General features: G+C 34.2%; 1 protein-coding gene across 1 annotated transcript in view; it reads left to right on the top strand.

Annotated features, from left to right (window-relative positions):
• LOC145672472 (limbic system-associated membrane protein-like) overlaps positions 1 to 13,854 on the top strand; it is a 760,540-nt gene that overhangs the window by 660,892 nt on the left and 85,794 nt on the right. The gene's annotated exons all lie outside the window — the stretch shown is intronic.

The raw sequence follows: 13,854 nt of genomic DNA, 5'->3' as shown, positions 1-13,854 counted from the left end.
AAAAAAGAAAGTAAAAAAAGCCATAAATTATACCTTTCCGGACGGACGGTACTTCTAAGTCAAAAAAAAAGAAAGAAAAAGAAAAAAGAAAAAGGAAAAGAAAAAAAAGAAAAGCAATTGGCTGTCGCACAGAACGCTCAAAGGATTCCGTAACTTAACAATGAATACATGACTACCAAGCGTGTAGATAAAAATAAAAGAATATCCAAGCACCTAACTATATTAGATTAAGTTCGCAGGTCTCTCAAACACTGAATAGCGAAAACAGCCCTGTCTGAAACAAAATGGTTTTAGCGGGAAAGAACTTTTTCCTAAATCATGCTGCCAGCTATTAGTCGATTTGCAAAAGAGAGAAAATTGTTTCCAAGGAGTGCAGTTCGAACACAACGTACGAGTCAATTCCCATAATGATTCCTTTCCGGTGGTACTTTAAAGTAGAGTTAGTGAATAAAGGGTTAAACTGGTAGGTACACGCCTCATATAGCCTATATGATGAAGAAGAACACTAAATTGCAACCAATCAAAGTTATAGGAAACTAAGCATCATTTTGATTAATAAGTAGGTCACTCTTAAATCAATATTATTTTTTTTTAATAAAATTATTTTCTTTTAAGTATACTTATGCTTCTAAATAATGATCCTTATTGTATTCAAGGAAATTCAAAAGTTCGTTACTGAATTCTCTCTCTCTCTCTCTCTCTCTCTCTTTCTCTCTCTCTCTCTCTATATATATATATATATATATATATATATATATATATATATATATATCCGTCTGTCTGTTACTTGCAATCTTTTCAATTTTAAGCCCTCCATTCGATAGAGCATTAAAACTATCTAAAGCAGAGAAGTAATTTTTTGCGTCTCTCTTACTGTTCCCAAGATATTGACCCCAAAAAAGTTCCGATTTCGGGAGATTTAAGGAGCCATACCTCGGGAACCGTAAATCATAGAGTGATGACATTGATGTTGATCAATACCTAAGAGGATGATGAGCATTTTGGTATCAAATAGTAACCGATGGTTATTTTCCTGTCTATATTTTTAGCATATATCCTCCTGAGATCGACTAAAGTTCAGCTATATGAATTATGAGTATTTTAATTATGTGTTGTATAATTTTAATGCTTACCACACTTTGATTAGTAAACGAAAATATTTGGAGAGCATTTTTGCACGCATGCGCAGTAACACCATGTAGAACCATCTCTATACTCGGAATCAACGATTAAAACCTAGAACATAAATGCTTGTAAAAATATTGGCCCTTATGCAGTTATTCTGACTCGTAATTAGTGCTATACTAAATAGTTCGATTAGCATATTTTTCCTGCAGTAGTCAGACCTTTAGTATGACGCTAATCATACGTTAAAACAACTCTGTTAAAGCCTATTATTTCTTGTTGTTACATTATCATGTGTTTACGAAAAATAAATTGTTGTAATTGATAATTTTTACTTTTATCCTTTATATATTATCCATACATAAATATCATGGCTGTTAATGACATATCTGATAATTATACATATTTTATAACCAATATTACACCTCAAAAATACTACACTACAATATAGTGCTCTTTCTTGGAATGTTTCCTCATATTCATTTCCCTTTTTGTTCTATTTTTCCTAACCACACTTTTATTACCGGTACTCCTTTACTGCTTTTTGTGAGAGGTTAAGAGGCAGTTTTGATTGGTCTGAACACAGAAATACTTGACACTTTATGCATCGCACCCTCGAAAATAGTTTGCAGTGTGGATTTCTGCAACGCGCATCATTCTTGAGATCAACGACTTCTGGAAGATGTGCTGCGTCTGCATATCTTGATGGAGAGCATGGTATTGAAATAGGTGTTTTCTTTGACTTCTTTGAAGAAGGTTCTGCTTCATCTGAATCATATTCTTAGTTTTCGTCATTGTCTGAGTAGATTAATGTTTCAGCCAGACAACCTTGACGTAGACTTCAATTAGTGCAAATTAGTTCAATTTTGCAAAATATATCCTCTTTCTCTTCCTCAAGAATTTCATAATCGAACACTACTTTCAGTTTAGTTCGGGGGATCATATAGCGATCACGGATCATTTTACTTGCAATAATGGGAACTTTTATGTCACTTGCCCAGTACATTCTCATATTTGGATACTGAAAATAAAATAAATACATGATTACAGTTTGTTTTAAATTAATGCAACCACAATCCTAACACTGAGGCTTCCTGTGTTTCATGTATGTAAAAGTGCGAGATAATACTGACAATTGCGAAGAAGTGTTGACTATTTTTGAAAAGATTTGTTAATGCTACTGATAACAACTAGTGTATTTATTTCCCAGATGGCTATTATTTTTCACGCAGTTTAGAATCGAAATGCAAATAGAGTCCAAGAAGCCGCAGTTTGAAGAGTGAACTAGGCTATCACAGCTATGAACATTCATGATTACAAATAAGATATTGAAAAAGATCTACACTCCTGGCAAACGGTTGCATACGATTTGAAAATAAACCGCTGGGAATTCTTCCTCGTCAATTGTCCTCAAGTCCCAAACGCCTATTGTTCAAATCTTCCTACAATTCTATTATGCATCTACAGTATCTCAGTATTCCTCAGAATCTTTTCACACCCACCTGTACGTTCTTCATCTACAATTTTGCATGCCAGGCCTCATTATTTCCTACTAAGTAATCCCAAATTGGGTTCAATGATATATAGTAGCTCAGTGGTACAGTGTTTATCACAGTTTATGTTATTGGCAAACAAACGTCATCAAATTACAAAAAAACAAACTTACATAGTGTATTTCGAATATTGGATACTTTTTGTCTTTATCACAATCTATATGCATGAAAACCGAGTGTAGAGACTTCTCTACACACACATAAATAACGTGCTGAATTCCAATAATCACAAACGAACGTAAATCCGAAATAACACAAAAAACGTACATTATTTCATACACCTACACAGAAGGTTTTAAGACACTAAATTATATTTTAAATACCAAATAAAATAAATTTCCTGCTGACTGCGTGACGTTGACTTCTGTACTGCTGGACGCCATCTTTTCTCCTTCATAGATGGATTAGTTCTCGGACTTTTCCTGCCATCTATGAACCAGAACAGAATTTTAACTGTAGAGAATGATAAACAACCGGCTTTAACACAGCACAACACGAAATTGTTGAGTAAATGAGCATGCAAATAACGTCATATTTTGTAGCGCCTTCTCCACACCAGGAATCAGGAGGATAATACGATGATTAAAAGTAATACCTCAATATAGTTAATTCGATATATCCCGTAATACGCAGGCTTCAAATATCTAAGATTATAATCTATTGAATTTAATCAAATAAATTTAATATCAATTTCGCACTAATTTCAAATAAAATAGTCCTATTTAAGTTAGTTCTAGCATACTCTTCGAGCAATCTTGACTGGTTTTATTTTGTTTTATATATGGTAATGTTCGTAATTCGTTGCGGTTTTCTTTAATATTCGTAAATCGAAAGTATGAAGGTAGAGGCAAAGGTGAAGGGCCTCTTGAAACGATAAGAAGATAGATTTCAGTTTCCCCTATATAAGGATAACAGTCTCTTGGGACTTTGCTACTGAACGCAGATAAAAATAAGCAGAAAAAAGTATTTCAGATTAGGTTGAAGCTTTTCTACCTCATGGGAAAGAGCCTTCGACAGTAGTCAAAGAGAACAGGCGAAAATAGAAGCAAAGAATTGATGTAAACAAGATCAAAAGAAGAATAAGAAGAGAAGGGGATAAGAAATAGGAAATCTAAAAGGGTGTAGTGAGTAAAAGAAAAGCAGATAGAAATACCATTGAGGGCTTAAGAGATACAGCAATGAAATATGAAAAGCTATCCCCAAAAGATCACGCATACACATATACACATATTTGCCAGGAGGGACTACTTGACATATGTATATTGAAGAATGTTTTTTTGCAAAAGGAAATATCAAGAAGAAATGTATATACATATACTGTGAGAAAGATGAAGCATATATGGAATTTTCCCCTTCTGCAGTTTCCCCTTTCACTTTCATTCAACCTTGACATTTTTAAAAGAAGATATTAAGTGAATAAAGGGAAAATTTATTTTTGAAAATAAGTCTTTTAGAGACCCTTAAGAAAGTGACCAAAAATTGATTTTATGAAATTTATTTCGCTTAAATAAAGATGAAACATAAATTATTGAATTTCTGTTTAATATGATCAATAATTAAATAATAAAACAAACTGAGTGCTGGCTCATTGCAATTTAGCTTCCGTTTCCAGTATTGAGGCTCTTTGAAACGTCGACTTAACATAACGAAACGTCGACTTCAGAATCATATGAACTTCCGTCGGGAATTGAACCTGGATCTTCTGTATCCAAGGCTGTAACGTTAAATATTTATGAAATATTATTATACTGTGAAGATGTTCCATGATTAGTTTACCTATCTATCTATCTATCTATATCTATATGTCTATATCTATGTCTATATCTATCTATCTATCTATCTATCTATCTAGAACACTTACCTCTGATGCGTGGGGTCCCTGGTTCGATCCACAGCGAAGTAAGTTTGTGCTGGGCAACATTGTGTCCATAAATTTTCTGGGCGTACACCAGTTTCCTCCCACTTTCCCATTAAATTAAATCTTCCATTATCATTCACTTGCTTTAATAATCGTCTCCTTTATCCTCAAGGGCATAATCGTTGGACGTTAAATTCAAAGATTTTATTTCATGAAATATCTTTAAAGTACAACAATAATGTCCTAGCATTGTTTCATATGATACACAATTGTCAGAAAACCTTTATTATGAAACACCTGCATGAGAATTATTAAGAAATGTTAATTCGTCACATTATTCATTTATTGCGTTGGTCAGCAACGAGTCCTAATGTTAAATAATAACAACTACAGTTTTATTGTAAGTACCAAATATTTTTTATCTATTCAATTCACATGATCTAGGCTGTAGATGAAGAATGTGTCATTTATGTGGAAAGAGTGATTTTTTTAAAGGAAAGTGAATTGTAAATTTCGTTGTTCATTGATGTGCCTTATTGCTACGATAACAGCATCTCGGATTAGTATCTGCACAAACGAACGCAAAAATCAAGGAAAGACGCATCGCTTTGGAAACTTATGTTCGCAGAAAAAATAAATGAAGAAAGCTTCGCTCTACTTTTAATGTTCAAAAATTCTGTTTTCCTTTGTTTACAATGAGAATATTAGAATGTCAAATGCTTTGCTAATGAGCATCCAGTTTTTCGGTAATTATTCCTCAATATTGTGTCCCATCGAGACATGCCACTCCTTGCAACACTCAGCGCGCGCTCTTGAATCGCCATGTCAAATTTGGTTCAGAACGGTTCCGGCATCTGGAAGGAGTATCCAGACAAACGAATACCAAGGTCGAGTATAAAGGAGCGTCGCTCCAATAAATCAGGATTGGATCACGATTTGGACATTTTTTTAAGGAACGACGTTTGGTCATTTTTTTAACATGTCGAAAAATGTCCTGAAGTGTTCTACCAGTGACCACAAAATGTCTAGAATTCCTTCAAAGAGTGTTCAAAACATGTCTAGTCACCACTCACCAAAAGGTGAATCCGGTTCCAGTGTGAATCTGTGACAATTGTTTTCAACTGTGTGAACAACTTAACTTCACTCAAAAATTAGTTTAGGTGTTTGAATGGAGACGAGAACAAGTAAGATCAAAATACAAATATTCAAATAAAACACAAACAAATATGCAGGAGAATGAATCAGAATTCTCTGTTCTAGCACAAAACGCTATAGTCTTGTTTAATCAGTCTTACATAATCTTTGTCTTGTACGCAGTAGCTTCTTTCAAAACCCTGCGACATATAACTCTGACGGAACATAAGAGATAATTACCTATATTCTATTCGAAGAATACATTAACAATATATACTCATAGCATTGTTCTCCTAATATTTACACAACATTACGCTTACGTTGCAGAAAATTATTGTTTGAATATATAAAACAAAGATATTCTATCCATATTTTGTTATCATAGGAATCAGAAGACTCTCGATTGAGCCTTTCTTATCTCATTTTCCCCAGGATACTTTGCGGTCGGCGACGTCACGTGGAGATATAAAATATTGAGTACGCAACAAGAATCTTATAAAATAGAAAATCTGTCCTTACAACAAAATCTTGAAGCCATACATCACAGTTTCGCCACCCCTACTCTGCCCACTCCGCCCAATAGGATCGCAATGTTTTGAGCCAACAATCATGGCGGGAACGAAAGTAGCCAATCAGACCATGGCAGAAACGAGAGTAGCCAATCAGACGTGCCCGGCTCGATTGCTTTTTGGCGATGCTCGATTGCTTTTTGGCGTCATCGATTTAATAGAATGAAGATACGTATGAGCAGATCCTCTATTTACAACATCGTTGGTACGCAATTATGCTAGTTAGTATACTGTTTCAAGATGGACGAAAATCCTTCCACGTGACGTCACGGACAGGGGGCCAATCAGAAAGCTAAATGTGAACTGGAGCTACTTGTTATTTTATATACCTTGCATAGGAAGGATTATGGCATCAATCTGCATGAGATAAGACTGAGAAAATAGAACAAATTTATGGTAAGCTTCTGTTCCAGTAAAACCTCATAACATCTCCGAAATTAAATTTTGAAGGATACAAAACATCTAGATTCTGACAAGACGGACTTACACGTGATTTGTTTAGCAAGCCAATATTTCATTAATCATAATAATTATAAGGACTAGAATACAATTGCTGTGAGCTAAATAGTTGCAAATTTCAAAGCACATGGTATACGTATTATTGTGAAATAACTGAATTATAGTTATTTCCGAATTGTCATCTTAAACTTTTAATAAAGATAGTTTCTTTTGCTCGCAAAATCAATGCGTGACAACCACATCAAAGTAGAAAAAGTAGCGAGGAATATATATCATTTCATAGAAAATTGTTGTCCATATTTAACACATTAAATTTAATATTTAATGTTATAAGAAGAAAGCAAACTTAACAAGGAAATATTAGAATAGCATAAAAATAACAAAAACTATCAGCATATCAATGGTATGTAACTTCAAAATTTAGAGTGCTAAAACAGATAATGATTAGAGAAAAAAAAGGTATTACCGGGAGAGAACATGATATATTTAAGCATAGTGAGCTGTTGATATTCTCTTCTGAGTGGCACTTTTGGCATGGGTAGCAAATGTACCTGAACTTTTGATGTGTACTGTATATGAGTTCAGAAAGATCTTTTAAACAGTACTAGAACGCTTTATACATTTACAATCGTTTCTGCCCATATCCTTAATGGACTATATAACCACTTTCTCGCTTCCCCCAGAGGTAGGAGCAATAGAGGCTATTGTTGATGGCTGGTATTGAACAAAACAATCCTGCATTACGCAAACAGATTTACTGAAGAACGTGGTAAAGTGGAACATCTCATTTCGCGGCAAGTGACCATCTAAAGTTTGCGAAATACTTATGATGATAAATCATGTTTCTCTCAATTCAATTTATATATACTAAACATTAGTATAATGCTCACAGGAAATTAATATATGCTGTCATTAGGGCTCTGAAGTTGAAGACCTAAAAATTGCCTAAAAAGAACCTATAAAAAGACTTAAAAATATCTTTTAAAAAAATGACCTAAAATTGAAAAAAAAAGGACGTAAAAATAAGACCCAATTTAATTAGAATTAATATTTAATGAATATAATGTTCAAGAAATACAAGCTTCTGGTAGGTTAATGGTCTGTCCTTCTTCCACAAACTGAAATACAAACTTAAAATAAGGAAACTTCTCCACCTTCACCCCTTCCCTTGCTGAAGGACATTGTCACGCCTCCATATCTGATTTGTAATTGTTGCAGATCTGGGCTTATCAGTCCAGTTGTTGAAGAATGTCTTATCATTGGAATTTGCTTTACTAAAGAAAATATTATTAATAGGTAGTGGTGATTTCGCGTTAATGACCAGTAAATTTATTGTCGAAAGTTGAAGCGAAAAAAAAGACCTATGAAAAGCTTTAAAAAAGACCAATAAGCAAACAAAAAACACCAAGAAAGGCAAAAAAGGACAAATAAAATCCACCATTTTCTGGTCTTTAATGATCCAAAATGAACATATATTATGTTAAGCCTCGTCTTTGGACACTCGTAAAAAAGAGGATTTTTCCTCAACTTCCGGGCCCTAGTTATCATATATTTTAAATGATAACTATATTGATATATTTTATGATATATTTTAAACATTTTAATCCGAGGCACGGTTGCTCAGCTGCCGAACTATTACTTCTAATGTAAGGGTTCCAGGTATGATCCGAAACCTAACGTGTTTGTATTTGTGGGTTTTCTCAAGGTTTTCCCAAAACATCCACACTCTCCTTTCACCATTTTTTAAAAAAAAGTTTTTCGTTTCACTAATCATCGGTCTAATTAAGGATAAAGGACATAACTATGGGGTATTAGACTTAAGAAGATTTCACTTTTACACTTATAATGTACTTAAATATATAAGATAGAAAACTTTATAATTCATCAGCGCAGTGATGTACCATGGAGGTGTAAGAACATACAGTAAAATCTTTGTTTTAGCATAATCAAACGGGACTAGCAAAAATTTCCGTTAAAGATAGGTTTCCGGTTAACGATGGTATATCTTTGCAAAAAATGCATGTATATAATAGGCATACCTCGATAAAATCATATGTCGTACGTACCTTAGTTAATTTACAGTATTTAGTTCTACTATGTGTTAATACGCACGAAACTTACAATGAACAGAAAAAAACTGTACATACGTTAAATTCATTTCTCCTTTAGCCAAGGAGAGTTTTCTGTACAAATTACTGAATAGTTGTTCAACTTTCCACAAACACTTTAAACTAAAAAGCACATTAAATTTTCAGTGTATTTTGACGTAAAACAAATTGTTGAACTTTCTTTAAACTTTTGCGAGCATGGTGATAAGTCTTTACTCAACTCTCTTCTTCCAGCTGAATTCCATATTTCTCTTCTTTCTCTACCCCCTCTTCTTCTTTCATATTCTTTGTATAATTCTCATTTAAGGCATCTACACCCGTAGTGTCTATTTCGGTCTGCACATCAATGTATGTTCCGCTGACAACGTATTCTATTGTATATATGTATCTTAGATCTTAATGAATGTCTATAAACTTTATAAAGGCTGCAGTTTGAAACTTGGATTTTTCCATTAAAAGATTTATTTTGATTCTCGTTGTCTGCTTAATACAGTTGCCCCTGTAATGAAGAGAATTTAACACGTCTTTCGTCCCTATATTCAAGGGACCGTGAAATATTTCCGTTTAAGATAAGTTTCCGTTTAATAAAGTGTCCCTTGAACGCAGTTTTTTACTGCAGTAGACAGTCGTGAAAATATTCAATATTCAAGGAAATCAAGTCTATTTCATGCCACTTTTTCTGACAATTTTGGTATGCTTGGATTTAGTTTTCTTATGCTCTAAACCTACCATATGAAATATGCTCTGAAATTGGATGTATATATATACCGTTCTACAAGTATTTTGCAGGGATTCTACTTTGCATATTAGAAAAAAAAATCATGTACAGGAAATTTATGCTTCAGGATACTTTATCGTACGATAGAGCACGTGCAGTAGTCGTTTCCCGTTAAAGTGTTACAGAGCTAAATTTAGACAATAGACCTACACATTATTCCTTTTGTATGTACTGTATGTTTGTGAAGTCAAATTTATGACTTTGAAATAAACAATTCTGTAGTAGCTTAAGTTCTTTTACTAGCACAGAGAACCCCTTTTAAGATCTCTGCGAAAGTGTGTTGTGTTATATGTATGTATTTTTTTTTAAAGAAATATTTTCGGAATAATATTATAGTGCTTCGGTTGTAAGAGTTTCGTCTTCAGAGTCGTTAAGAATTATGTTATAAAGTCGAGAGCAATAGTTTGGCGTGAGATGAATTTGAAAGAAGTATTATTCGTCTTTTTCTTGTCCTAACAACATCGATTTTTCGTTGAGGTTCTTTGGGTCGTATTCCTTTCTTTGCACAAAAAAAAGCCCTTTCAAATTTTCTAGCTTACTTTTTCTTCCCGTCCTTTTTACTTGTCCTCCTTCGCCTGTTTTTTTCTCTTTTTTTTTGGCCAATAGTAACGGGCAAAGTATGGCTTAACCAAAACCAGGGTTGAGGTCACGCTTTTGCAACAGTCCTTGGAACTTCGTTACAAGCCAAGGGAAACCAACCAGCCCTCCGTGCAAAAACATAACTTTTTTTTTTCTACGTAGTTTGCATTCTGTGTGTGTGTGTGTGTGCTCTGAATATTCTCTTAGGCAATGATGATAAAGAAAAGAGTAACATAACTGCGAAAAAAAATGCTAGTATATGCATAGTTTTAAAAAGTTTCTTGTTCTTGCGTGTTACGCAAGCTGGGTTCAACAAACAAACTAACAAAGCAGACAGGTTAATAATAACCATGCGGCGACAAAATACTTCCATATTAATAAAACTCCTGGTTTTATTTTTTAATTTTTTTTGTATAATTGAGTTTTCAATGTACATACTAATGTGTTAGGTAATTCAGTTTATTTCACTCATTCTAGAATTTAGTTTCACATTTATATGTATGTATATAACGTTATCCGTCGTTATATTCAATTAATTTTGTTATATTAAGTGTTTAAGTACCATAGTTTAATGCGTCGTTCTTTTTACTAGTTTCCTGAAATTAACATGAAATAAAATATGTAGATTTCGGTTCTATGATTATTTCCTGTACACTGAAAAAAATATTCTGTTAACCGGACAACGGTAAATTTTACAAATATACAGAACCCATAAGTTTACTACGGAAATCTGCACGGAGCATACGTTACCCATATGATGCTACACACTTACTGCCTTTTTCCCCGCTTACATGTTATATCATACCGCTGCAGAATGTCTGACATCTAACAGTCTTCCGTATACAGAAGTATTACATACGTATACGTATGTTACATGCATCAGCTATATGATACATGTATATATATATATATATATATATATATATATATATATATATATATATATATATATATGTCCATCTGTATGTGAGATTCTTACCATCTATACTCAATTGAAGAGCGTTTTTTTCGAAACTCTATAGAGCAAAAAACATCTTTTTGACAGGAGTTTCGTTTTTGTTACTATTGTACATAATCTCAATCGAGTTCTGACAAATACTTCATAATTTAATATTCTATACACACTTCACATTTCGGTATTTGCCAATTCTGATTTCACATCTCGATTGGTTGTATAAAAAGCATATCTATCCAATATATATACTTCCGTTTCTCAAAATTTACTCTATTGAGTTTTGAAAAAAAAAAAACGCTTCTCAATTCTTTCTTTCATACGGAAAGTATGGATGGATGGAGAACTTATACGGAAACTATTATAAAAGATACTTTTTCAGTTATACATTTGCTGCACGGCGTTGCGATAAGTCCAAAAACTACAGGATTTACTCATGTAAAATATGTTTTTACGTACGTCGCATGTTTTTCTCCTCTGTGTGGATTAATGCAGATAAGAAGTGAAAGTGCATGATTGTGAATACATTGATGGGCTACGAATGTTGGAGTGAATGAAATAATCTAGAGAAAATCCATCGTTACGAAGTTGTCCACAAGCAACTCACTTGGCCTGGGCTCGAACCCTTGCATCAGAGGTGTACGCTCTAAGATTGAGCTGCCACGGTGCATACTACCGTTTTAACCATTATTCTTAAGTTTCAAGCTAACTTATCTTAGCGTATGTGTAAAAGATAAATTAATACTTGCTTAAAAGGTTTAACGACTTTAGATCAACCTAGCTGTAAGTCGTATCATAATTTACAAATGTTCAAATACCAACAATGTATTAAAATGTTTCTTCGGTCTGGTTGATATTGTTAACGTGATTCTAAAATTAATTTGATATGTACAGTAGGGTGCATCGAATTTCCACCTTTTTGGAAATCAGCTTACCCTTAGTGGTTTTTTTTGCAAAATCGCCTCCATATAACGTGTAAAAAATTGCAAGTCGATTGGTCAATATCTTTAGGTGCCACCAACGGACAAAAGTTTTGAAATTTTGTTAAAAAATAAATGTTATTTTAAAAAATGTAAAATATCTAGTTTTATGAAATATGGTTATCCTATGTGGTTTTGTTTCTGTAAAAGGTCAATATTTTACGTGAAAAAAAATTCAGCTTGGTGAGTCAAGTCATTCAGGTGCCACCTGTGGCTTAAAATATGGACAAATGTGTCCCTACTTTTTCATATTTTTTAAAATTAAGTAGCATTGTTTGTGATTCATCTGGATCGTTAATTAGATAAGAAAGATTTTGTTTTACATCTGCAGCTATTTGCTTATTTCCAAACGTTAATGATGGAAATGACCCAGAACTCACCATGAGGAGGTGGCTGTAGTTCGAGTTCAGCCCACCCGTATATACTAATGTTGCATATGGTAGTGCAAGTCATATTGTTACTCTTTTACCTCAAATTGTTTTTCTTTTATTTTTTGTATTACATTCTGGTATGTTTTTTTCTTGATTGTAGTGTTAATAGAACAAATCTATGTCGTGCTTCTTGCCCACATACCGTTGATGCCGCTTCTGTCCCCAACTTCACCATTCTTTCTACCGCGCGAGTGTGACAGGGTAAGGATGTAATATATTCATTAGTCATTGGAGCCGTCTTTACATTTTCTCTTAGCTTCTGCAGGCTCAAGTGTTTTGTCAGTGGTGGCTCTATCAGCGTCATGTTGACCAATTAATCATATCAACATAGTTTGTCGCTTCTAAGTTGATTTCAGGGATGACGAATTCTCGTACCGGTACGCCATCACCAGATTGGGTCGTTTGTCTTGCTTTTAGGACTCGCCGCCTCAGCTCTCGTACGTTAGCATCTTGGTCAGTCAACATTGATAGAAGTAGGTTTTCAGGATGACCGTACCACGCATTTCTACGGACACTGGATCAATTATTTTCCTGTATTTCGCTTCCATGTGGCGAGAAGTCGTGATGAGTTGCCACAAATGACGAGCTTCTTCTGCACATGATGTATTACGGATCACAGCACACCAGAGTTTCCGCGTAGACCATCATGATGTACTGGACGATGGTTTTAAGTTCATTCGTGGGTTCTTTTGTTCCTACGCACAAACGTAAGACTCTATTTGCTGTAATTACCCATCTGGCTTGATGGATTTTACCAGGCTTCATGTGAGCTAACTCAATGGGCCATTCTCCTGAAGAAACCGCTTGGCAGATATTCAGCACATATTTTTGATCCTTGTTTAATGAATCCTCAGTGAAGTTGAGATCCCAGTCTACTGGAACGGGCTGAAAACTCTGGAGTGACAACTCTTCGCAGATTGGAAGTGCTGATCCTATTGGTCCTTTAAATGTATTTGGTAAAGTAGACTTGCCGTCTATAAATTCAATCAAATGTCGAAATGGGAGCTCATTCGTGTGTATGATGATTAATTGGTGATATGATTAATTGGTCAACATGACGCTGACAGAGCCACCACTGACAAAACACTTGAGCCTGCAGAAGCTAAGAGAAAATGTAAAGACGGCTCCAATGGCTAATGAATATATTACATCCTTACCCTGTCACACTCGCGCGGTAGAAAGAATGGTGAAGTTGGGGACAGAAGCGGCATCAACGGTATGTGGGCAAGAAGCACGACATAGATTTGTCCTATTAACACTACAATCAAGAAAAAACATACCAGAATGTAATACAAAAAAGAAAAGAAAAACAGTTTGAGGTAAAAGAG

This window comes from Thermobia domestica, chromosome 16, assembly GCF_964235325.1.
Source record: "Thermobia domestica chromosome 16, izTheDome1.hap1.1, whole genome shotgun sequence".
NCBI lineage: Eukaryota > Metazoa > Arthropoda > Insecta > Zygentoma > Lepismatidae > Thermobia > Thermobia domestica.
The sequence above is the reverse complement of the archived record's forward strand: the minus strand, read 5'-3'. Positions and strand labels throughout refer to the sequence as shown.